Source organism: Thalassophryne amazonica, chromosome 12, assembly GCF_902500255.1.
Source record: "Thalassophryne amazonica chromosome 12, fThaAma1.1, whole genome shotgun sequence".
NCBI classification, from domain to species: Eukaryota; Metazoa; Chordata; class Actinopteri; order Batrachoidiformes; family Batrachoididae; genus Thalassophryne; species Thalassophryne amazonica.
The window spans coordinates 38,548,194-38,574,681 of NC_047114.1; the positions used below are offsets into that span (position 1 = coordinate 38,548,194).

Sequence of the window (26,488 nt, forward strand, 5' to 3'; positions counted from 1 at the left end):
TACAAATTTCCGGGGCTCGCGTGGCGACGGACACGCCACCATCGCCTGGTGTGTCGCTCTGCTTTTGCCGCGAAAATTCGCACGGGTGCGTCATCAAATAGGAGGAGCTTCCATTCTGCTCGCCGGCTCCGGTTGTCGGTCAAGTTAACATGACGGATCTTAATCACACGGAACAAGTTGTTATGGAAAGTTGACAAACATCATGAGACGTTCCCAATTCAGGGAGTATCACTATTTGCTGCAGGAGCTGCGTCTGGATGACGGCTGCTTTCAGCGGTCCTTCCGCCTCTGCAGGACCCAGTTTGTGGACCTCCTGTCCCGTTCACGTGCACATGTAAACAATTTAAAAAAAAAAAAAAAAGACTGCTGCTTGCTGTGGGGCTGCTCCGCGCTCTTCACAAAAAAACTCTGTCATAATTGTGTTTAGAAACCAGTCACCATTTGTTTTATTATATATCTGTGTAGTTAATAAGTAAAATAATCTCCATGGATGATTCACTCACGCGTGCACGTAAAATAGAAATAAAAAGAAACTCTGCTCCCCCTGCTGTGGGGCTGCTGCTCGCTCCAAAAACTCTGTCATAATTGTGAAATAAAAGACAAAAGAGACATAAGTCCTGCTCACAGGCTGGCTACCAGATACAGGATATGTTCACATCTTCAGTCAAACTCCAGACATCTCCACGTCACTACATATTTAGTCCCTGATAGGTCATCGCGGCGCGACAAGACGAAAAAGTTCAGATTTTTCAAGTTGGGGAGGAGGGCAATGCGACGTGATGCAACGCAATATCGCACCACAAATGCGCCAATCGCTCAAAATCGCTTCACTCGTGTCGCGCTGTGTGACTTGGCACCAAAACGTGTCGTTCCATAGGGGTTACATGGCAACCTGTTGCTGCTGTCGCTCAAGTCGCGCCCGGTGTGAACACAGCATCAAGCTCTTTCAGGTTGGATGGGGAGTGTCGGTGCACAGCCATTTTCAAATCTCTCCAGAGATGGTCAATCAGATTCAGGTCTAGGCTCTAGCTGGGCCACTCAACAACTTTCACAGAGTTGTCCTGAAGCCACTCCTTTGACATCTTGGGTGTGTGCTTAGGGTCACTGTCCTACTGGAAGATGAACTGTCGCCCCAGTCTGAGGTCAGTAGCGCTCTGGAGCAGGTTTTCATCCAGGATGTCTCTGTACATTGCTGCATTCATCTTTGCCTCAATCCTGACTACAAGGGCTGTCCGTAAAGTATAGGTTCTTTTTATTTTTTTCAAAAACTATATGGATTTCATTCATATGTTTTTACGTCAGACATGCTTGCACCCTCGTGCGCATGCGTGAGTTTTTCCATGCCTGTCGGTGACGTCATTCGCTTGTGAGCACTCCTTGTGGGAGGAGTCGTCCAGCCCCTCGTCGGAATTCCTTTGTCTGAGAAGTTGCTGAGAGACTGGCGCTTTGTTTGATCAAAATTTTTTCTAAACCTGTGAGACACATCGAAGTGGACACGGTTCGAAAAATTAAGCTGGTTTTCAGTGAAAATTTTAACAGCTGATGAGAGATTTTGAGGTGATTCTGTCGCTTTAAGGACTTTTCACGGTGCGAGACGTCGCTCAGCGCTCTCAGGCAGCGTCATCAGCCTGTTTCAAGCTTAAAACCTCCACATTTCAGGCTCTATTGATCCAGGACGTCGTGAGAGAACAGAGAAGTTTCAGAAGAAGTCAGTTTCAGCATTTTATCCGGATATTCCACTGTTAAAGGAGATTTTTTTAATGAAAGACGTGCGGACGGGTCCGCGCGTCGGGACGCAGCCGACGCGGCGTGGCGGCACAGGAAAAACACCTCCGTGTTGATAACCATTTGTAAAATCCAGGCGGCTTTTGATGGCTTTCAGTGGAGTGAGTATATGAGAAATTGTTTATCAGCTGGAGATGTTCCAACTTGTCCTCAAGGCTTCCAACAGAGGTGTTTTTCCTGTGGCGGAGCGTCGCGGCGGCTGCGAGCCGACGCTGCAATCCGCCCGCACGTCTTTCATTAAAAAAATCTCCTTTAACAGTGGAATATCCGGATAAAATGCTGAAACCGACTTCTTCTGAAACTTCTCTGTTCTCTCACGACGTCCTGGATCAACAGAGCCTGAAATGTGGAGGTTTTAAGCTTGAAACAGGCTGATGACGCTGCCTGAGAGCGCTGCGCGACGTCTCGCACCGTGAAAAGTCCTTAAAGCGACAGTATCACCTCAAAATCTCTCATCAGCTGTTAACTGAAGACAGCTGAAGACACTGAAGACCAGCTTAATTTTTCGAACCATGTCCACTTCGATGTGTCTCACAGGTTTAGAAAAAATTTTGATCAAACAAAGCGCCAGTCTCTCAGCAACTTCTCAGACAAAGGAATTCCAACGAGGGGCTGGACGACTCCTCCCACAAGGAGTGCTCACAGGCGAATGACATCACCGACAGGCGTGGAAAAACTCACGCATGCACACAAGGGTTCAAGCATATCTGACGTAAAAACATATGAATGAAATCCATATAGTTTTTAAAAAAAACAAAAAGGACCTATACTTTACGGACAGACCTCGTAAGCTCCCAGTTACAGCTGCTGAAAAACATCCCCACAGCATGATGCTGCCACCACCATGCTTCACTGTAGTGATGGTGCCTGGTTTCCTGCAAACATGAGGTCTGACATTTACTTCATAGTTCAATCTTTATCTCACCAGACCAGAGAATTTTGTTTCTCATGGTCTGAGTGTGCTTCAGGTGCCTTTTGGCAAACTCCAGGTGGGCTGGCATGTGCCTTTTACTCAGGAGTGGCTTCTGTCTGGCCACTCTACCATACAGGCCTGATTGGTGGATTGCTGCAGAGGTTGTTGTCCTTCTGGAAGGTTCTCCTCTCCACAGAGGAATGCTGGAGCTCTGACAGCGTGATCATCCAGTTCTTGGTCACCTCCTTGACTAAGGTACTTCTCCCCTGATTACTCAGTTTCGACAGGTGACCAGCTCTAGGAAGAGTCCTGGTGGATCCGAACTTATTCCATTTACAAATGATGGCGGCCACTGTGCTCATTGGGACCTTCCAAACAGCAGAAATGTTTATGTATGTACCCTTCCCCAAATTTGTGCCTTGAGACAATCCTGTCTCAGACAATTCTTTTGACTTAATATTTAGTTTGTGCTCTCAGCTGTGGGACCTTATATGTAGACAGGTGTGTGTGCCTTTCTAAATCATGTCCAATCAACTGAATGTACCCCGGGTGAACTTCATTCCAGTTGGATTCAAGGATTCAAAGAAATTGTATTGTCATATGCACAGAAGAACATGTTCCCTGCACAATGAAATATGTCTACTGCATTTAACCCATCCTAATTGCCAGTAGGAGCAGAAGTTGCCATTAGGCGCCCGGGGACCAGTTCCAGATGTACATCCCTGCCTTGGTCAACAGCAGGGCTGAGCAAACCAACACCGACCCATAACAAACAACACACACACAACACACAACACATAGGCCGGCCCGGTACATAAAACATATATATGAAAGCAAAACATAAGGGAAAAGGAGAAAAAAAACCCTCATAGCCGCTGCATTACACAGCGGCAATGAGGAAAATAATCCCCATCAGCACAGAAAACAATAATCACACAGACAAAAACAAGGACACAGGACGACAACCGAGATTTGAAAAGGTCCAGTTTATCAGAACACTCCGGAGGCAGCCTGTTTGGCGCCGTCAACGGCCTTGTCCGACAATCCTTGAGATGGAGGGGGCAGCCCTGCGCAGTCCTGAGCTGAACACAGTCAACGTCAGAGCTGGAGAAGCTGAGGGGAGGGGGGAAGACCAGGGAGCGAGGCTTAAGTGTTGATCTTCTGAGGAGGTTTTATCACAGTGACCTTGAAGTGCAGCTGTATTTGGGGAAGCCAAATGAATAGCCAGATTAGCAGACGCCTGAAAGATTCCACAGTTCTGAGAACAGAGTGGCTCTCAATGCATCTGAATGTAGAATGTGGTCTTCACAGACAGTCAGAGCGGGTTTCCAGGGCTGCAATTCTGCTCGAGATGTTTTTCAACGCGCGGTTAACCCCCGCCAACTGCGCAGCCACTGCCTTCCCAATCGAATCAATCATGTAGGGCAGCCTGGAAGGACCAATCAAAGCTGCTTCCACTTTCTTGATTTCGGTAAACCAGCATAGTGCCCGCTCCGCACATCAGAAAGCCGGTCACCACCAAGCCGAATATGTACACATCTTCGACGTCCTCCACAGAAAGCATGTAAAGGCACATGACCTTCCATCTCCTCCACGAGTCCATCACGTAACCCATCACATGCGTCCCGGCAGGACAGGTCGGGTCCTCTGCCCCTGAATGTCTTGTAGAAAAAATAGTGTCAATTGCGTTCAGAGACCACTTTAACAGATCCATTTTTGTCGTTTTCCAGAAGAGCAAAGCTGCAGCCTCACAGACAACACGCCACAGAAGCAGGAAAGATAAGGAGGGAGGGAGAAGAGAAAAGTGCGTCCGTCTCGGCAGAGTGCAAGCTGGTAAAAAAAAATGTAGAAAGTAGAAAATGTAGAAACATCTCAAGGATAATCAGTGGAAACAGGATGCACCTGAGCTCAATTTTGAGCTTCATGACAAAGGCTGTGAATACTTACGTATTATGTCATTGATTCCTTAATTTTTTACTTTTAATAAATTTCCCCCCAAAAAACTTTTTTTACACTTTTTCATTATGGTGTACTGTGTGTAGACGTTTGGGGGAGGGGGGAGAATTTACTCCATTTTCAGCTGTAATATAAAATGTGGAGAAAAGGGAAGTACTGTGAATACTTCCTGGATGCACTGTAACTTTTACTACAATTCTTCACTAAGTGGAATTGACGAGCCATATAAAAATAAGTTTGCTTAATTTATCTTTTCTGTACAACTAAAGTCAGGCATAACTGGGTCTGTTTATGGTTCTAAAATAGTCTTAGGGTTAGGGAAGCCATAAATATGAAAATGATTCAGGCTCTTGGGGTTAATAATCTTATCAAACAAACAGGTAGGTTGTGATGTCAATTTGAGATAGGGTAAAAATAAAGAAAAGGGGGAAATGCTAATACAACACACATTAAGTAGTATAGCTGAAGTATTAAAGCTGAGTTGCACACACACTACAATTTATGCAGTCATTTAAAAATTGAGTAGTTCTTTTCTGAGAACTGCCCACTCTAGACAGATTTATCATGCAGTACCATGTACATGTTTGGCAATGCAGATAATTTTGCAGGCGAATGAAGGTCCAAGTCTTTTAACCCTCTGGGGCTGACGCCGTCGTATACGACGGCTAAGACCAAGCTTTACTAAATTATAAATAACTTTTTAATGATATGAGATAGAAACATACTTTTTTTTTTTTTTTTTTGCTGAAAAGTTAACTCTGCGGACGTTCGAGCCAGCCATCGGCCATCTTTGTACTCCTCATAGAAGCTGTGTGATGACATGCGCAATGTGAATGTCCAATCGGAATTGGTTCACCATCACATGGTTTTCCAAAATCCAATCGTAGGGCAGATTTACCTCACGTGAAAAGCCAAGGATCATTTTCAGGAGTGATATGTTACTAGTTGGCCCGTTTGAATAGCCCCCTGGGTGCTCCAATGAGTACATGCTATTAGTACATACTCAGTGCGCCCTGCACCATTACGCACAGCGAAAGTGAAAGCAGACGGAGAGCCTCTGATGACAATCTCACGTGCTCAAACAAAGTGTGTAACTATCAGGATTGCTCCACTAGTTTGCATGTGAATGTTACTGGGTAACTCTGTTGCTTTCTCGGTGTAAAGCACTGTTTACCATTCAAAATAACAAAACGCATAGACCATTTTGTATATATTGTTCAAAATGTACATTTGTGTTTATTGTTTGAACCTTTTTGTTGTACAGTGTTGTATAAGACCTCAAATTACCTTCATAAAGTGTCAAAACAGTTGTTTGTTATAGTTTGCTGTGTGTTTTGAATAAATGTGTGTGGAAATTATTTTTCGCTTTATTTTTTTCCTTTCCTATTTTTGATTGTAAACCTTTATTACACGTATAAAACACAACAAAAAATATATATATTCTGAAAGCCCAGGTTGACCTGAAGAAAAGAAACATAAAACTTGATTTTGGGCACACAGCAATAATAAAACATTTATGCCAGGCGAGTGAATTGTCCAAAAAGTGCCCTCGCACGCCACAGGGTTAAGGTCATGGTGCTGCCTTTCCTGCTGTATGGTTGTGAGACTTAGACTTTGACACTAACCAGTGACCTAAAGCAATAACTAAATGTTTTTGGTACTAGGTGTCTCTGAAGGATCCTTGGGTACTGTTGGAATGACTTTTTATCAAAAGAGCGCATACTAAGAAAAACTAAGAGGTATATCACTTGCATTGTGAGGAAACGTCAGCTATGATATTTTGACCATGTGGCCCGTTTCTCTGTGTATGATTCTGAGTTGCCTCAGCGTTGAGGACCTCAGTAGTTGAAGAAGCCCAATGGGGCACCCACCTTTCCCCTGGCTGCAGCAGATAGACGGCTAATTTAGATATGTGGGAATGGACCAGTTGTCTGCCTGGGAATCAGAATGTTAATTGTCATTGCACAAAAGTATAATGAAGCTGAGGTAGGTAGAGGTCATTTCAATGCTGTTTAATAGACACTAGAGATTAGAACAAATAAAACCAAATGGATAACGGATACAATACAAGTTAAAAATACAAAATTTAAAAACTATATAATTAACCCTTAAGAGTATTGTACATCAGAATATTACACATCTGTATGGAGTGTTCATGTATTATCAGGTTTGTTCAGTGCAGTGACAGCTTGGGTAAAAACTGTTCTTCAGTCTGTTGGTTTTGGACATGATGGTTCTGAAGCGTCTCCCTGAGGGTAAAAGTTTATTTAAACATGTGATGAACAGGGTGTGATGGCTCTCTGAGGAAGCTGTGGCCTCTCCTGAGGCAGTGGGTGCTGTAGATAGCCTCAAATGAGGGGAGAGGGCAACCAGTGAGTTTTTGGGCAATGGTGATGATCCTTTGGAGTACTTTTCCTCTTGGCAGCAATGCAGCTGGTGAACCACAGCGTAATTCCATAGGTCAGGACCAAATCGATGGAGCACTTCTTGAAAGCCACCAATAGCTTCTCTGACAGTTTGGTCTTCCTGAGAAAGGCTCAACAGAGACTGTGCTTGCTTTCTCAGGAGTGCAGTGGTGTTTGCTGTCCACGTCAGGTCCTCCTTAGTGTGGTGCTCAGGCACCTGAAGTCTGAGACCTTCTCCACATATTCTGTTTGTGCAGATTGGCTGAATCTCCAGTTTATTTCTCCTGAAATCTATTATTGGTTCTTTAGTCTTAAGGTGCCCTGACACATACTGCGTCGTGCAGGAGAGTAAACTCGTCTTTAATGGGTGTAGACTGAACGTGAGAGGGGCACTGGCACATGTAACTGCACAAAGAGAATTTTAAAATGTTCATATAATTTTTCACGCATAAATGTCGTGCAACGTGGCGCGATTTGCTCGCCAACATGACATGCAACTCGTCGAGTAAAGAAGTGAACAGAGCGAATGGTTGTGTCAGCAGATCAAATCAGAGCGCAGCTCATCTGAACAATTATAACAAGATGCTAAGTTTATCATAAACATACTTTTACAGCTACACACAAGAAGGAAAGAACATGCAACTGTTTTACCATGCCATGACAATGTAAACATGAAAGAAAAGAATTACCTTTTTAGACAGCTCCAAATGCTTTCTCCAGCTCGTACAGCACGCGCTGAACAGGAGCAGTTCCTCTGTTATTCAGGAAGCAATTAGAGCCATTTTCAAGCCAACTTGCAGAGAAAATGATTAATCCACTACAAAATAATTATTTTATATACGCAGCGTCCAACACAGAGCATGTGGTAGCCGGTGGAACAAAGCGCTGTTTCCATCTGGGAACACAGCAGGTGGGATCATCATGACTACATGCGAGCAAGTGCACGTATCAAAGGCATGCACGTGTCAGGGCACCTTTAGAGGTGATGAGGATCAAGTTGTTCTCTGCCCACCATACTGACAGCCGATGGACCTCCTCCCAGTATGCAGTCTCCACCTAAAACTAATACTAAAACTAGTCTTGTCTGAATGGAGCTTTAGTCTTATTATTACTAAACATTGTAATTGCTCAGATGTTTTTATTAATTGAAAACATGTATTTGTCACATGACATGAAGAGGGATAGGTTGGGGGAGTGAGGGCTATCTTTTGTCATGTAGTGACTTCTGTCTGTTTCTTTCTCTGTCACTGTCTCTCTGTACGGTGAGACACAGTGGCTTATTCCCTGCATGTGGCCTCACTGACGTCACATTTCAGCTGCTACAATTTGGTGTGTTGTTTCTCTGCCTCCACAACAAACTCCTCTGTCTTCATTTTTCTGAAAAGTTCATGTTTTACTGGCATCTGCTTCACTGCACAGAAAGTCTGCTTTTTATTAGTTCTTTCTGTAATCCTCGAGAAACATAAAGACATTATATTATATTATATTATGCACCTTTTCAGCAGGGTAATATTGGTCACCACACAGGTATGTGTTATGGACAACAAAAGTATTATCTCTGTTTTTGTGAAAAGTAATAGATGGTATTCTTTAAAATTGTTTGTAAAAGTGAAAATATTACTTGGATCAATTAAAGTTTGCTGAGTGTGTTAGACAGGCACCTTAGTGATGCCAGTGTCGCTGAGCGAACGGTCCCCTCTAAAAATTGGTCCACCCTGCCTTCACTACACATTTGTCGTTTCACAGCATTGGCAGCATTTCAGATTATCACCTCATTTCTGCTTCAAACTGCACTCCAGTCATCATCTATCTCAGTGACAGATACCTGAAGCTTTAGTACAACAATCAGTTCCACATAAATTCAGTCTTATTTCATACTAAAATACGTTCTCCTCCTTTTCTTTATCATCTAGCAGTAGCCCAATTTCAGCCAGCACCCCGGTGGGTAACAGCACCGGTGGTGGTCGTTGTTAGTCTGGGCCTCAACTGATCCGGTATGGAAATTCAATTTGTACTCTGCATGGTAATTTTGGGTTTTTTATGCTGGGTTCCCTTCCTGACGCAACCCTACTCATTTTTCCGGGCTTGGGACAGGTAATCGGAATGTACTTGCAGCACACCCCATGAAAGTTGTAGCAGTGCAACCAGTCTCATCTGTAAGCCTGATCCGGTCAGATCTCAGAACCTAAGCAGAGTGGGTCCTGATAGTGCTTGGATGGTGGACCTCTTTGGAAGACCGGGGACTGTGTGTTTTTCCAGTTAAAACTGGAGTTGCATCACAAAGGGCATCCGCTGTAATTCTTGCCAAATCCTAACGCGAATATGTGCTGGATCCGCAGTGGTGACCGTGTACATACAGGAGTAGCTGAAAAGACAACAGTGTAACTTGTAGGGATGTAATGTAACACTTAATAAGGTCATGGGACCATTCGTAACTTTATCATGTGTGGAAACGTTCCATGGTTATTACATTTAGGAAAAACATTTCCAGGAATGTTGCGGTAATGTTCCCAGAACATTAGTTGATAATGTTATAGTCACATTAATGTGTGGAGTTTTTCCTTTGTTATTGTGGAGTTTTTCCCTTAGTTACAACCAAGGAAAAAACTTGTCTCAATATTTGTTCATTTATCGCAAGTCATATCGTCATCAGAATTTTGAACAGTGATATTGCAGGGTCTCATCATATTGTGCAGCCCTGTTTTTAAACCACTTTACCACCCATTTCTCATAAAATAGTTTTATCAAAATGCATAAATTGTAAAATATGATACTTTATAGGATTTCATTGCTTGAGAAAAGTAATTAGTCTCGACAAACCATAAACATTAAATGCAAATTGTTTTTACTTTGAACTAAAAATAAAAGGGTAGTAGTGACCCTTTTGATTTATTTTTTTTGTTTTATGGTAGTGAGAAACAAGAACAAAGTACTTAATTTTTAACATCAGAAGGATATCTGAAAGTTCAATTCAGCATTCACCTTAGTATTTCCTGTTTTTCTTGTTGTTTAATGCTGACAAATTATACTGTATTTCTTGTCTTTCTGATGCCTGATTCGGTTTTTTTCTGTCTAAGGAGCAGCTCCATCCAGAGTTGGGTGTGGTAGTTGTGCTGGAGACCCTCCTGTCCTGTGCACCAACAGCATTTCCTGTATATTTGTTTTATGAATTGTTCTGTAATTTGCGTCATCCCTTTGAGTCTGGTCTACTTGAGGTTTCTTCCTCAGAGGGAGTTTTTCCTTACCACTGCTGCTCTGGGGGTTAGTAAGGTTAGACCTTACTTGTGTGAAGTGCCTTGTGGCAACTCTGTTGTGATTTGGTGTTATGAAAATAAATTAAAAGTTGAAAGCAGTCTCTTATCTGCTTATCAATCCTATTCTTTATTGATTTCCTTATCAATACCTCTAAGCTACAGGTTTCTATGTCAACATTTTGAGTTTTAAAGTAAATATAAAATTGATCACTGGATCATTGATCTCTGGACATAAATAAAAATAAATGAAATCAGTATGTCACTGGATCCTAGATCTCTGGAAATGCAAACAAGTTCTTGTTTAAAAAGATAAGCATATTTGCTTTTTCGGGGCTGATTGTGTCTCCAGCTTTTTCTGTTGGAAATATTTTACACATAGGATCAGCAGGTTAGGTGAATTTGAAACTTTATAATTGTCCAGGCCTCCCTTGTAAAAGAGATCTTGATCTCAGTTGGACGAACCTGGTTAAGTAAAGTTTAAATTAAAGTGTGAGGGGGAAGTATTAGCTTTTTAAATACTTGAAAGACACTGGACTCATCGAGAGGATTTAGTACTGCTATAAAGGATTTATGCAGAAGGTGGCAGCAATGCAATAATAAGGATGCCAGCTGCCGTTAAATTAGATTTATTTAACAGGGCCACATTTTGAGGTCGGAGCGCATTTCCCCATTCACAAAATGCCTCAAGAAACCACAAAAAAATGCAGAAAAGTACTTAATTTACTCGTTTGTTCTCAGTCTAGGTAAATCGTCGGACTTGGATGGATTGTGCAGTTAATGTCATTTACTGAGCCGAGTATGCGCGAGACAAAATCAGCAGGCAAATGGCCGCGCCGGTGTAATGTGAACGAAAGAACCAATTAGGGAATCATTACACAAAAAGGCTATTGATGTCGGTGGATCAAATAATTTATCGATTCTTAACAGGAACCGGTTTTCGATACCTATCCCTAGTCATTGGCAATAAAGTCAAGACTTTTAAAAAGCTTTGTTTGTGTTTAAATGTTTTGAATTAATGACGGGGGGGTTGCTTTTGAATAAAGTAGAGACGATAGCTCAGTGGATAAGGAGCTTGCCCGCTAAAATATAGACCTTGGTTTGAATCTTGCTCATGCTAACTTGATGTGTTCTTGGACAAGACACTGAGGTCCTGATTACTAAGATCCCAGGCAAAAGCTGCTTAGAAACATGGGCAATCCAAACATTTGCATGTGGGGTTGGAGATAGTTTTGCAGGTGATTTAGTAAGAGTAATTGCACAATTGGTAGTGGCAATAATGTGACATAGGCAGCGATATGTGAATGGTCGTAAGTACATGAAATTAAAGTTACTGGGCAGTAGCAAGGCACCTCTTTAATCAGATCTAATATACATGGAAGACAACTCTGTACTTGAATAACAGTATTAGGGCTGCAGCTATCAATTATTTTAGTAATCGAGTATTGTATTGATTATGCTGGCGTTAATCGAGTAATCTGATAAAAAGTACTTTTGCATTTTTAAACAACATCAATAGTCCAGGGCTCTCCCTAAACAATGGCACAATGGCACTGTGCCACCACGCAGATTGTCAAATTTAATGTATCCCTTACTGTTTTCCTGGGTAATTATTTATTTTTTCACATCTTGCCAAGGTTTGGATCTTTCCCAGTGTCAGGAGCTCAGCCTTCCCCTGACACTGGACCGTAAGCACAGGTGGTCGGTATCAGTTAGGCTGCACCTGAGCACAGCCTGTGGAAAAACTGGTCTCTCGAAGGGGTGCCATGATTTACCCAAACTGACTCCAAATGACTAAATGAAATACTCTTATTTTTGGAAATGCGCTTCATTCTCAAAACAGTATATGAAGCACTCTCCCTCCCTCCCGCTGTCTCTTGAGAATGCTGAAACAATAAGGGCCCCTTCACACAGTGTGAATACGGACAACTCACGGCGACACCCGTTGGAGCAGCTCGTATGAGCGAACCATGAAACATCACGTTGACAGGCAGGCGTGCACGATGCCGGTGCGATGGTTCATGCATGCGGGAACACAGTGCTACCAGCTGCACAGTGTGGTTACACATCGCGCAGCTGCTGTGAAGAAAAAATGAATAAAAAATTTAAAAAATACATGCTGTGACGGTATTGTGCATGCAGGAACACAGCAGCTTTGAAGAAAAAATGAATAAAAAAAAAAAATTACATGCCACCCACAGGAATCAAACCTGTGCCAAAAGCTCTGATTATCAGTGAGAAACTTTACCACTGAGCTACAATTGCTGTCCTGTAAAAGCTTCGGGAAACTCCTCATATCTGGAAGGACATGGATGTATTTAAAAAAAAAAAAAAAAAAAAAAAAAAAAAAAAAAAAAAAAAAAGGAAAACCGCTCACCATATAAAACACCATTTTATTGAATATGTTGTGAAAGTGTAGTGACACGGACCCACAACAGGGGGCGCAAATGAACGGTCAATAGATGAGCCAAAAAAGTAACAATTTAATGTTGTGAAGGTGCACAACGAATACACAGACAATCTCAGAATCTGATAACAGTCAATCCACAAAGGTGACGTGTGGGCAGGCTCGAGGATAGAAGACATCTGTCCTGAGAAGAGCCGGAACCACACGATTTCTGCCGCCACTGAACCTGGTGAATACTGGAGCCGCCAAGTCCCGAATTCCCAGGTGATCACCGTCCCCGACTGTTGGATCTGGTACTGCTGGCGAAGAACAAAGACAGTCAAGTGTGGGTGTGTGTACACCCCGTAACAACAACGGTGGGAATGCCACCTCCACCTCTAACACACACTCGTGCAGCGTCTGTTTAACCACTTACCTGACGGGACGTAGGACGAAACACTCGCGACCCACGTCGGTCCTCTGGTTGACAGCTGCAACACAATAGCTCTTGGAATCAATTAATACAGGCAGAGAAGTTACCTCCATAGAAGTACGATATCTCGGCAACGAGGTGGAGATGATGTCTGGTCTTTATGGAGTGAGATGATGTAGAGTAGATGGGTGACAGCTGTCAAGAGATAATGAGTGACAGCTGTCACCCTTGGCTGTATCCGTGGCGGCAGCACCCTCTCGTGCCTGAAGCCCGCACTTCAGGCAGGGCGCCCTCTGGTGATGGGCCAGCAGTACCTCCTCTTCTGGCGGCCCACACAACAGGACCCCCCCCTCAACGGGCGCCTCCTGGCGCTCGACCAGGCTTGTTCGGGTGACGGTGGTAGAAGTCGGCCAGGAGGGCCGGATCCAGGATGAAGCTCCTCTTCACCCAGGACATGAAAGACCGGGTGGATCCGCAGTGAAGCCGGGAGTTGGAGCTTCACTCCGGCAGGACTTTGAGGATTTTGTATGGTCCGATATATCTGTCCTTGAGTTTCGGGGAGTCCACCTGGAGGGGGATGTCCTTCGTGGATAACCACACCTCCTGCCCGGGCTGGTAAGCAGGGGCCGGGGATCGCCGGTGGTCTGCATGGGTCTTAGCCCTCGTCCGGGCCTTCAACAAGGCAGAACGGGCGGAGCGCCACACCCGACGGCACTTCCGCAGGTGGGCCTGGACCGAGGGCACACCGACCTCTCCCTCCACCACGGGAAACAACGGGGGCTGATACCCCAAACACACCTCAAATGGGGAGTGGCCGGTGGCAGAGGACACCTGGCTGTTATGCGCATACTCGATCCAGGCCAGATGTTCACTCCAGGCCATTGGGTGTGCGGACTTCACACAGCGCAGGGCTTGCTCCAATTCCTGATTGGCCCGTTCTGCCTGTCCATTGGTCTGCGGGTGATACCCGGACGAGAGGCTCACAGTGGCCCCCAGTTCCCGGCAGAAGCTCCTCCAGACGTGTGAGGAGAACTGGGGACCACGATCAGAGACGATGTCGGTGGGTATCCCATGCAGACGGACGACGTGGTGGACCAGGAGGTCTGCTGTCTCCTGGGCTGTTGGAAGCTTCGGGAGGGCCACGAAGTGGGCCGCCTTGGAGAATCGGTCCACTATCGTGAAGATGGTGGTGTTGCCCTGGGACGGCGGGAGGCCCGTAACGAAATCCAGGCCGATATGGGACCAGGGGCGATGAGGCACAGGAAGCGGCTGGAGAAGTCCTTGGGACCTTTTGTGGTCTGCCTTGCCCCTGGCACAGATGGTGCAGGCCTGGATGTACTCCTGGACGTCGGCCTCCATAGACGCCCACCAGAAGCGCTGCCGTACAACTGCCACGGTCCTTCGCACCCCCGGATGACAGGAGAGCTTGGAACCATGACAGAAGTCCAAGACTGCAGCTCTGGCCTCTGGTGGGACATACAAGCGGTTCTTCGGACCAGTTCCGGGGTCCGGGCTCCGTGCCAGGGCCTCCCGGACGATCTTCTCCACGTCCCAGGTGAGGGTGGCCACGATAGTGGACCCAGGCAGGATGGGCTCCGGTGGATCCGACAGCGCAGTTTTGACCTCCTCTTCGTGTACCCGGGACAAGGCATCCGACCTCTGGTTCTTGGTCCCGGGGCGATAGGTGATCCGGAAGTCAAAACGCCCGAAGAACAGTGACCAGCGGGCTTGCCTGGGGTTCAGCCGCTTGGCGGTCCTGATATACTCCAGGTTCCGGTGGTCAGTGAAAACCGTGAACGGCACAGACGCTCCCTCCAACAGGTGTCTCCACTCCTCAAGAGCCTCTTTCACCGCAAGGAGGTCTCGATTGCCGACGTCATAGTTCCGTTCAGCCGGGGTCAACCTGCGAGAAAAGTAGGCACACGGGTGAAGAACCTTATCGGTCTCTCCGCTCTGGGATAGCACGACTCCTATCCCTGAGTCAGAGGCGTCCACTTCAACCACGAACTGGCGGCTAGGGTCGGGCTGCACCAAAACTGGCGCAGTAGAGAACCGTCGTTTCAACTCCTTGAACGCGGCTTCGCACCGATCCGACTAGGTGAAGGGGACTTCTGGAGAGGTCAGGGCTGTCAGGGGGCTAGCTACCTGACTGTAGCCCTTAATGAACCTCCTATAGAAATTAGCGAAGCCGAGGAACTGTTGCAGCTTCCTACGGCTTGTTGGTTGGGGCCAATCTCTCACCGCCGCAACCTTAGCCGGATCAGGGGCGACGGAGTTAGAGGAGATGATAAACCCCAGGAAGGACAAAGACGTGCGGTGAAACTCGCACTTCTCGCCCTTCACAAACAGTCGGTTCTCTAACAACCGCTGCAGGACCTGACGTACATGCTGGACATGGGTCTCAGGATCCGGAGAAAAGATGAGAATATCGTCCAGATATACGAAGACGAATCGGTGCAGGAAGTCCCGCAAGACGTCGTTAACCAAGGCTTGGAACGTCGCGGGGGCGTTGGTGAGGCCGAACGGCATGACCAGGAACTCAAAGTGACCTAACGGGGTGTTAAATGCCGTCTTCCATTCGTCTCCCTTCCGGATCCGAACCAGGTGATACGCATTTCTAAGATCCAGCTTAGTAAAGCTTTTGGCTCCATGCAGGGGGGTGAACACGGAATCCAACAATGGCAACGGGTATCGGTTGCGAACCGTAATCTCATTCAGCCCCCTGTAATCAATGCATGGACGGAGTCCGCCATCTTTCTTGCCCACAAAAAAGAAACCTGCACCCATCGGGGAGGTGGAGTTCCGGATCAGCCCGGCAGCTAATGAGTCCCGGATGTAGGTCTCCATTGATTCGCGCTCAGGTCGTGAGAGGTTGTACAGCCTGCTGGACGGGAACTCAGCGCCTGGAACCAAATCAATGGCACAATCGTGTGGACGGTGCGGGGGAAGGGTGAGTGCCAGATCCTTGCTGAAGACGTCAGCAAGATCGTGGTACTCAACCGGCACTGTCGTCAGATTGGGAGGGACTTTGACCTCCTCCTTAGCATGTAAACCGGGAGGAACCGAGGATCCTAAACACACCCGATGGCAGGTTTTGCTCCACTGAACCACCACCCAAGACGGCCAATCAATCCGGGGATTGTGCTTCAACATCCATGGGAAGCCCAAAATCACGCGGGAGGTAGGAGTTACAAAAAACTCAATCTCCTCCCGATGGTTTCCAGACACCACCCGAGTTACTGGTTGTGTCTTGTGTGTGATTAAAGGGAGGAGGGTGCCATCTAGTGCCCGCACCTGCAATGGCGAAGGAAGTGCCACCAGAGGGAGCCCTACCTCCCTTTCCCATCTGCTGTCTAGCAAATTCCCTTGTGACCCCGTGTCCACCAGTGCTGGGGCTTGAAGGGTTAAATCGCCGCTCAGGATTGTAACTGGGAGTCGTGTGGCAATCTGTGTGTGTCCCACGTGAATGTTATGACCCCCCCTTAGCCCAGTCTCTAAGGGCGGTTGTTGTCGTTGTGGCCGTTTAGGGCAGTTTTCCTGTATGTGCTCCTTTGAGCTGCAGAGAAAACACTCCCCGCGGACCAGCCTCCTCATTTTGGCCCTGTCCGTTTCCCTAACAACATCAGCAGGGGGAGCTGTTGCCCCACGGAGCGCTGCGGCTGTGGAGCGTGGGGAGGGTGGCCCCTTTTCGATCCCGGAAGGGAGAGGGACGGCGCGTATCCAGCCACGTCCTTCGCCTCGCTCCCGACGGCACTCCTCCAACCAATTGTCTAACCGTATAACGAGATCGACAAGCCCATCTAAATCCCGCGGTTCTTCCTTAGCTACCAGATGCTCCTTCAGGACCGATGACAGTCCGTTTATGAAGGCGGCGCGGAGCACAACGTTATTCCGGCCGGACCTCGCAGCCGCGATGCGGAAGTCGACTGCATATTCGGCTGCGCACCGGCGCCCCTGTCGCATTGACAGCAGCATTGTTGAAGCGGTCTCTCCTCTGTTAGGGTGATCAAACACTGTTCTGAACTCCTCCACAAACCCAGTGTATGATGATAACAACCGTGAGTTCTGTTCCCAGAGCGCCGTAGCCCAGGCGCGTGCCTTACCCCGAAGCAAATTAATAACATAAGCCACCTTGCTGGCGTCAGACGCGTACATCACGGGTCGTTGTGCAAAGACAAGCGAACACTGCATCAGAAAGTCCGCGCACGTCTCCACACAACCCCCGTACGGCTCAGGGGGACTTATGTATGCTTCAGGGGATGGTGGGGGGGGTTTGTTGAACAACCAGTGGAATGTTAATACCCGGCACCGGGTCGGCAGGAGAAGGAGCCGCAGCAGCGCTCTGATCGCGCGCTTCCACCTGTGCGGTGAGAGCCTCCATCCTGCGATTAAGGATGATGTTTTGCTCGGACATCAAATCCAGCTGAGCGGTAAAGGCGGTGAGGATTTGCTGCAACTCACCGAGCACGCCTCCTGCAGACGCCTGTGCACCCTGCTCTTCCATTGGCTGTCCAACCGATGGGTGACGCCCCTCGGGATCCATGACGCTGGCCGAGATATCCTGTTGTGAAAGTGTAGTGACATGGACCCACAACAGGGGGCGCAAATGAACGGTCAGTAGATGAGCCAAAAAAGTAACAATTTAATGTTGTGAAGGTGCACAACGAATACACAGACAATCTCAGAATCTGATAACAGTCAATCCACAAAGGTGACGTGTGGGCAGGCTCGAGGATAGAAGACGTCTGTCCTGAGAAGAGCCGGAACCACACGATTTCCGCCGCCACTGAACCTGGTGAATACTGGAGCCACCAAGTCCCGAATTCCCAGGTGATCACCGTCCCCGACTGTCGGATCTGGTACTGCTGGCGAAGAACAAAGACAGTCAAGTGTGGGTGTGTGTACACCCCGTAACAACAACGGTGGGAATGCCACCTCCACCTCTAACACACACTCGTGCAGCGTCTGTTCAACCACTTATCTGACGGGACGTAGGACGAAACAGTCACGACCCACACCGGTCGTCTGGTTGACAGCTGCAACACAATAGCTCTTGGAATCAATTAATACAGGCAGAGAAGTTATCTCCATAGAAGTACGATATCTCGGCAATGAGGTGGAGATGACGTCTGGTCTTTATGGAGTGAGATGATGTAGAGTAGATGGGTGACGGCTGTCAAGAGATGAGTGACAGCTGTCACCCTCGGCTGTATCTGTGGCGGCAGCGCCCTCTCGTGCCTGAAGCCCGCACTTCCGGCAGGGCGCCCTCTGGTGGTGGGCCAGCAGTACCTCCTCTTCTGGCGGCCCACACAACAGAATACCTCTGATCAAGCGGGCAGTACAAATATGATCTGTCTGTTCCTCTGTAGATGACCCATGGTCATAGACATACAGTCATGGAATGACATGAATGATGAAGCAGTTTGCTCTTATGTCCACATCTACTGGTTCGGTGTGTCCAGCCGGCCGTGCACGTGTCTTGTGGACATGGTGCCACAGGACTGACAAAATGTCATGTGGAACAGAGCTCACATGGGTCGTGTGACAGTCAGATCGCCAACTGCATGTTCTGATCTGATGGTCCGTTTCAACTTGTGGGCAGCCTGTCCATGGACTGCAGCGCGTGTGCTTGCTCGCTGCAGTCCATCACCAAGTGATAGTTTTTATTTATGTCCACGTGATGGCAGCAAGCAGTTGTTAGTCCATGTCTGTCTAAACACAGTACGTGTTGTCCAGCTGGGATGTCCAGATTGACAGATCTCCACAGCTGCTTCTGTCGGCGGTCACACCTCCTGTCACTTAAGCGCACACACCAAAGCAACACTCGTGGGGCACTTAAATTTGACTGCCAGCACGGCAGTGATTGTCTGCTGACTGTTGTCGTGTTAATAGTATGAATGGTCACACATTTTCTAAGTGCCATGCAAGTGCTGTTAGATGTTTGTGTGTGTAACCTGGAATTTGGCCGACACTTGCCGCGAGAAGGCTCAGTGGGTTCGCACAGGGCACACTCTGTCTTTCAGCCACTGGTGTGTGCAAATAGCTGTAGCAACAGGTGTACAAGGCAGCTAGGATTTTACATGTTTTGCACACAATTCCTGCTTCATGCGCACTTTATTCGCAAATCGACAAAATTTGCACTATGTGTGAAGGTGCCCTAAAAGGCTTTATTTTACTCTTGTGTGTCACATTAGAAAGCTGTAGCTTCTGGTGCTACAGATTAGCTCTTACACATCTTATGCGCATGTACTAGTCTTCTTCTTCTTGTTTTTTTCTAGGAACGTTACAGTGCCACATACAGGCCTGGTATATGTACTACAGTTTTAAATGGAGCTTCGAGGCACAGAATTTGCCTCAAACATTTTTTGTAATCAAATTATTCAAGTTACTTGACTAGTCGTTTCAGTCCTAAACAGTATATTTTAATGATTTATCTAATGCTGTCTATATTTACTATCATAATTTCTCCAGTGTTTGTTTAATCTATTTTTAAAACTGATTATAGTTGGCACTGTTACTACATCCTTTGGCAGGCTGTTCCATGGATCCACCACTTGCACTGTAAATGAAAATTTCCTCAAATCCAGGCATGAACTTATAATAAATAATTTTTTGCTGTGATCCCCTTTGTTGTATTCAGATAATGGTAGCTCAGGAATACATTCACTTTCAGCATGTGCCTTAAGCTTCATTATGAACAGACTCTCCCTTAGCATGTTCACATGCTGACACACTGAAAGAAGAAAAAAAAAAACCTGGTCTCCTATTTAAGAGATTTTATCATATTCCATCCACTGTATTTGAGCAAACTGGTGAATAATTATACTGTGTTCTGCACAAAGACAGCTGTTCAAACACAGCTCTGCATTCCACTGTTGTGCACAGCTGTCTGTGATTCGTGCTTAGCTCTGAGTCTGTGTGGAACAGACTCAGTGTGCCCAGCAGTGGAACGTATAGCTGTGTGTGTTCTGCGCACCCGGTTCTGTGTGTAGCACAGGCATGCATGCGTCATGCCAAACAGTCCCTGAGATGTGCATCTGTGTTTTTATTCATGTGACATACCATGGCACATCAGTGAGTGTAATTATCATAAATTGCACCAAAATGTACTCTGGTCCACCTGTTACGCACAGAGATTTATTGTTAAAGTAACAAGCACAAAGTAACCTGTTAAACTCTTTAAATATGCTCAAAGTTAACAATGACTGATTTAAAAACAAACAAACCAATAAAAACATTCTGTTTACAGCAGTGTGTCTCAAAGTCTTCCAGATCAAGGATCACTGAAACAAAAATAAATAATATAAAATCTTGTGGACCACCTAACTCCCCAAATATCCAAAAACAGTAGGTCTACATGCCACTCTAGCATAATACAGTACCAGTTGAACTTTGGACACCCATTCATTTGAATGGGAAAGTATGTGGGGAAACTTCCTTTTGACCTTGATAAATCGTGTTGCGTGTGCAAACCTCAACTATTTACATTTTCCCTCTCAGAATTTTTCTCACTTGGGTGGACAAGTGTCATATTGCATATTCATAAGCAAAAACATGCTGAATACACGCTAATTTGCACATTTCACAGACAGTATCCTAGTTATGTGCTGTTAGTAACTCAGCATGCAGGTGAGTTTTTCAAATGCAGTGGTGTTTGCACATAATTTTTTTTACAAGCAAGCTTTAATCTTTATTTTCCCAGCCCACCTAACTTTAAATGTGTACCATCTTTGGCTGGGGGGAGTTACCTGCATTGAACTGCTGTCCCGTCCGGGGGAGTTTTAAGCCTGGGTCCCACCAAATAATGAACGATGAAGAAGGAGCCACGCAGCATGTTTTCTTTGCTACGAGAGGGTTTCTTCAACTATCGTGGGAGTTTCATGGCTCTGAGTGGCTCTTAGAGGCATTATCTTCAGTTAACGAGGCTCCTCTCTGAGCGTGGTGCTAATTTCAAGAAGTAAAAAAAAAAACACAGCGTGGCGCAGTTTGTGTATGAGTTACTGCGACGGCTTAGAGGCATTTGCGTGGTGCTTACGAGTCTGCTAAAAGCCCATTATCCGTGCGCCTGGCACCTATGCGGGACCTGAGAGGCCATTTTTGGAGTGGCTCTCCTGTTGCGCACACAGTTCCACCTGTTCTGTACGCTAGACTCTATATAAAATAATTATTTTGTAGCGGATTAATCATTTTCTGCCAAACCTTGGATGCTGAAAACACCTCTAATCACTTCTGGAATCACAGAGGACTGTTTCATCTGGACACTTTTTTCCTCTTTCCTGCTCCATGTGGAACAGCTTATGGTAACTATTTTTAATGCTTTTATAGCTTGATAAAACAGTTCCTAGCTATAAAAGTATGTCTGTTGTATGTTGTCTGTTGTATGTAAAAGTATGTTGATTTAATATCTTGTTAATGGATCACATGAGCTGCGCTGTGTGTGCACACTGAGGCAGTGACTCGTCACGCTTCAAACAAACATTTAGGCAGAACGCCAGCTCACAAAAGAGTGATTTTTTATTTATTTATTTATTTATTTATTTTTTTCCCCCAGTCAATATTGGATGAACACAAAGTTAAAATTTGGGTTATTGTGTGAAAGTGGATGTGTAGCCACGGAAGAAATAATTCCAGTGAAGCTGCTAAAAGCAGAACAGAAGCTGTGCGGCAACACAGGAGAGCGTTCAAATGACCGATTTTGAAGACATAACACAAAGTTAAAACTTGTATCACGGTGACTTGTAAGCTGCGAAAGAAATATATATTCCGCTTTTGCAGAAATAAATGGAAGAACACAAAGTTAAAAGTGGAATCATGGTGTAAAAATGACTGTGTTTAAAGCCAGCAAGCCACCGATGGAAAGGAAGCCACTTAGAAAGAGCACGGAGGCAAAGGACAACAGCAGTGTGCGTGCAAAAGAGCGATTTTGCAGAAATAAACAGACAAAGTTTTGTGTGTTTAAAGCCACAGAAGAAAAGCCAGTGAGCCACGGAGCCAGCGAGGAGCACAGAGATGGCTCTCCAGGAACCCGTGGTTTGGTTCTAGCTGGTCTGGTGCATTACAGGTGGACAGCAGCCTGGTGCACAGCGCACAACCACGGAACTGTGCTGGAGTGTCTATTTTTGGACTGCGTTTAAAAAAAATGGGACATCTTTAAATGCTTCTGTGAATTGAAAACCCACACTTTAAAGGGACCAGGTGTGGGAGTGCTGGAGGTTTGGACCAAACCCATGCCTAAACGTATGCTAGCATGGTGTTATCATGGCACTACGTGGCTTAGTGTGGCTGATGCGAGCCATTCGAGGCTCTAATGACAGGTCGGTCGTGGCTCACTAGAGGCTGCTACATGGCACATGGGGGTACAGAGAGGCACATAGAGACACCTCCATAGCGGATAGATGATAGATGAAAACGTGGGTCATTCTTCAAATAATCGCTGACACAACCATGCTTGGCTTCTTCTTCATCCTTCATTATTCGGTGGGACCCAGACTTCTTCTCACTATGGAATCTGAAGATAAGCACCAACGCATAACTAGTCATTAAAGTAGACCTGCATTGAATAAATGTGGTCAGATTTCAGAAAGAAATAGCTGATATGTATTTATAAGATCCTTGTGAATGCAGTAAAGTAAATCTGTAAGCCCAAATTTGTAATTCAGCTGAGAAATCTTCATTTAAAAATGACAAATTTGCAACTAAAATTTAGCCCGCTGCAAAAACTGTTTGTACATCCGGATCATTTCCATGACGTCAGGGATGAGACGACGCATTCCCGCCTTCAGTCTGATCCCGCATTGAAATTGATTTTAACTGTTAGTAATGTTACTGTTATACACATCATGGTTTCAACATCCAAAAGTAAGCTGCAATGAATGTGAGATACAGCTCTGCATGCTCAGATCAGCGGCGGCATCGATAGCGGGCGCCGTTCTTCCCCGACGGCTCGCTCTCACTGCCCCCGATGCGCTTACCGAGTGCATGCGCTCGTTAAATTCCGCCATGGGCCACTCACACCCCCGTGTCTGCTGTGCAGCCGGCACCACCTCTCTTACTACTGAATGGAGGTGCAGCCAACTTGGCACAAGTCCAGAGACTACGCTCGCCGTTTTAATGCAGAGCGCGCGGTGACACCTGTTGCTCGCAAGGACAGACTTCTTGCGGCAAAATCCGCAGCGCCGCACGTCTCGGTAATTGGAGCCACAGAGCTCCGTTGCCGCTGAGAGAGGTTTATATATTTTTAATGACTTGAATTCTTTGCGGGTCTCGCCTCCGTAGCCCGCGACGGTACACCGGAGGTGAGTTTTTCAATGCGACACCACTCAAACGGGCGTATGAAAAAGTCCCCAAAAATAATTTTCAAGCACAAATAAAAGAAATGTGTACTCACCAAGCATACCGCAAGACAATATGAAGTTTTAAAAAAGTAGATCCTTCCGTAAAACAAGAAAAAGGTGCAGATGCAAACTGACGTAAATCCACAAATTACAGTTGGCGCGCGCAATGCATGCTGGGAGAGGGTCTTCTCCCTGACGTCTCGGCAGCGTCCATGATGAGATGACAGTTTTGCGGAGGGCTAAATTTTAGCTGTAAATTGTCATTTTAAATGAAGATTTCTCCGTTGAATGACAGATCTGGGCTTGCAGATTTACTTTACTACATTCAGAAGGATCTTATGTGTAAATATGTCATTTTTTGGTCCAAAGATCTGACTGCATTTATTTCAATGCAGGTCTACTTTAAACTTATCAGTGGTTGTATCTTGTTTTCATTGTTCTCTTCCTGTATAAATTGCTGAGTAAAGAATGCAAACTGTACGTAGTTCTGAATAAGCGTTGTGGGTGGTTTTGTTGTGGGTGGATTTTTTTCCTGCTCCTTCACCAATCACCGTGACCAGTGCTACTTCTCCATTTTGCACTTTTAATTTAGTGGCAGAGAACTTTTGTCTTATAAAACGGACATTATTTTCATGTTTGGTGTGACTGTTTCAGTGTACCCGTTTTGAGTATGTACCTGTACACCAGCCACTGCTCTGCGCTGGTTTTCTGTCACTCTTTTGCTCCTTCAATGGGCATTGACATTAGTCAGGTGGAGGTGGGTGCTCTCCTCAGGAAGGTCAGCACTAGGAAAGCGTGTAGACCTGATGGCATCTGTGGGGGCACTTTACATCACTGTGCTGATCAGCTCGGTGGAATCGTGACCCAGCTTTTTCAAATTTCTATAGACCAGGGTCAAGTCCCCCAGTTATGGAATACCTCAACAATTATTCCCGTCCCAAAGTCCACACGACCGAAAGAGCCTAATGATTTTAGACCTATTGCTCTTACTCCCCTGATGATGAAACTGTTTGAGAAACTTTTAAAAGACATTATCTTATTTTATACTGCTGACAAAATGGATCCTCTACAATTTGCCTATCAGCCCAGTAAAGGGGTGGAGGATGCTAAAATATTTATTATTGACAAAGTTTTAAATCACCTTGAAAATCGTGGAACTTTTGCACGGCTTTTATTTGCAGACTTGTCATCAGCTTTTAATAAAATGTAACCGCATGTTTTAATTGAGAGACTCTCTTCACATTTTAATCTACCTGATCAGCTGCTGGCAATCCTTCTGGACTTCCTCACAAACAGAGTGCAGCATGTGCGGGTAAATGGGCAGATTTCTGATGCTCTTGTGTCCAGTACCGGCTCTCTTCAAGGATGTGTACTGTCGTCACTACTTTGTATTTTGTACACAGACGGGTGTAGGAGCCCAAACAGCAACACACACTTTGTCAAATTCTCTGATGACACAGTGTTGCTGTCCCTTCTACGGAGCGATGATCAGGGGCATGGCTCGCCCCTGTCTTCATTTGTCACATGGTATGATCAAAACTATCTGGACCTGAACGTTGCAAAAACAAAAGAAATCATTATAGATTTCAGGAAATGTAAGAGTGGTCATACTCCTACCATCATTCATGATGATGTCCAGATAGTGGAGCAATATAAATATCTGGGAACCATTTTTGATGCTAAACTGAGATTTGATGACAACACAGAGGCCATCTGTAAAAAAGCACAGCAGAGGATTTATCTGCTGCGCAAACTTCGATCCTTTGAAATGAGTGAGAGGATCCTCAGAGTCTGTTACTGTTCCTACATAGAGAGCCTGCTCACCTTCTCCTTTGTCTCTTGGTTTGGTTGTCTGTCTATGAAGGACAAGAACAGCCTGAACAATATAGTGAAAGCCTGTTCAAAAATAATTGGCGTCCAGCAGAGAGACCTGGCATCACTGTGGGAGAGTCGTGTCATGACAAAAGCCCAGCAGATCATTGATTTAGATCAGAGACACATCTTATCATTAGGCTTTACACTCATGCCCTCTGGGCAGCGCTATCAGATGCCCCAGATGAGAACTAATCACTATTCAATGTCTTTTATTCCTTCTGCGATTAGACTCCTGAACACTGGCTGAGGATTTTGTCCTTGTTTTTAACCTTGATTCTGTGATTGTTATTTAGCATATACCTATGTAAATGTTATGTCTATGTTTTTATGGTTGGCCAGGGGGTCTGCAGTGAATTACCCTTTAAGGGACTAATAAAGGATTCTGATTCTGACTCTGAAGTTGTTCTTCATGCCATCATCACCACGGTGACCTGTGTAAAATCAAATGCAACAAGATGATTCGGTGACCAAGCACAGGACCCAGGGGGCTTCAATGAAGAGCTTTTGGCTCAGAGTGTAATGATCTGCCCCGGGCCTGGGTTTTCATCTTGGTTCTGTCTGCGTTCATGTACCCTGTCTTTGATTTTCAGTTTAGGATTACTTTAGTCACTGGTTTTATTTTGCATTTTACCACTATAGTCATTGCTTGTAATTCCTGTTTGTTATGCTTTTGCCGCATGTTGGCTCTGTTTTAGTTTCAGCCCCAGCCTTTAATTCTCTTGTTGATCATTTTTCAGTTCTTACCATTGTTTTCCTGATTTTGTTTCTTTGCTCCTTCCAGGTGTAGATTTTTCTTGCATTTACTTTTCTGTACTCTCTTGCACCTGTTCATTTCATCTTTGTCTCTTTCTTCCAGACCTCTATTTCTGTCTGCTTAGTGTTTATTTTATTGCACTCTCTTGCACCTGCTTGTCTCAGCTTTTCCCCCTCCTGAACTTTCTCACATACCTGTTTTCACTTTCCTTAATCACACACCCTGTTATTTAACCCTTGCATTTTTCTGTTCTCTGCCAGTTTGATAGTCCTTGACCATCTGCTCTTCTGTGTATGACCTTGTTTTTTGCCCCTGCCTCTTGATTTTGGACTCATTGTGTTTTTGAACCTTGCCTGTTTTTTTGGACTCAAGATTTTGCCTCAGCTCTGACAACCT

At 45.6% G+C, this 26,488-nt stretch overlaps 1 long non-coding RNA gene across 1 annotated transcript; it reads left to right on the forward strand.

The window, feature by feature from the left end:
• Window positions 1–11,148: 11,148 nt before the first annotated feature.
• On the forward strand, window positions 11,149–22,143 carry LOC117522082. The gene is made up of 3 exons (XR_004564138.1): window positions 11,149–11,266; window positions 13,033–13,035; window positions 22,132–22,143. It is a non-coding gene; the product is annotated as an uncharacterized LOC117522082 (long non-coding RNA).
• The last annotated feature ends 4,345 nt before the right edge of the window (window positions 22,144–26,488 follow it).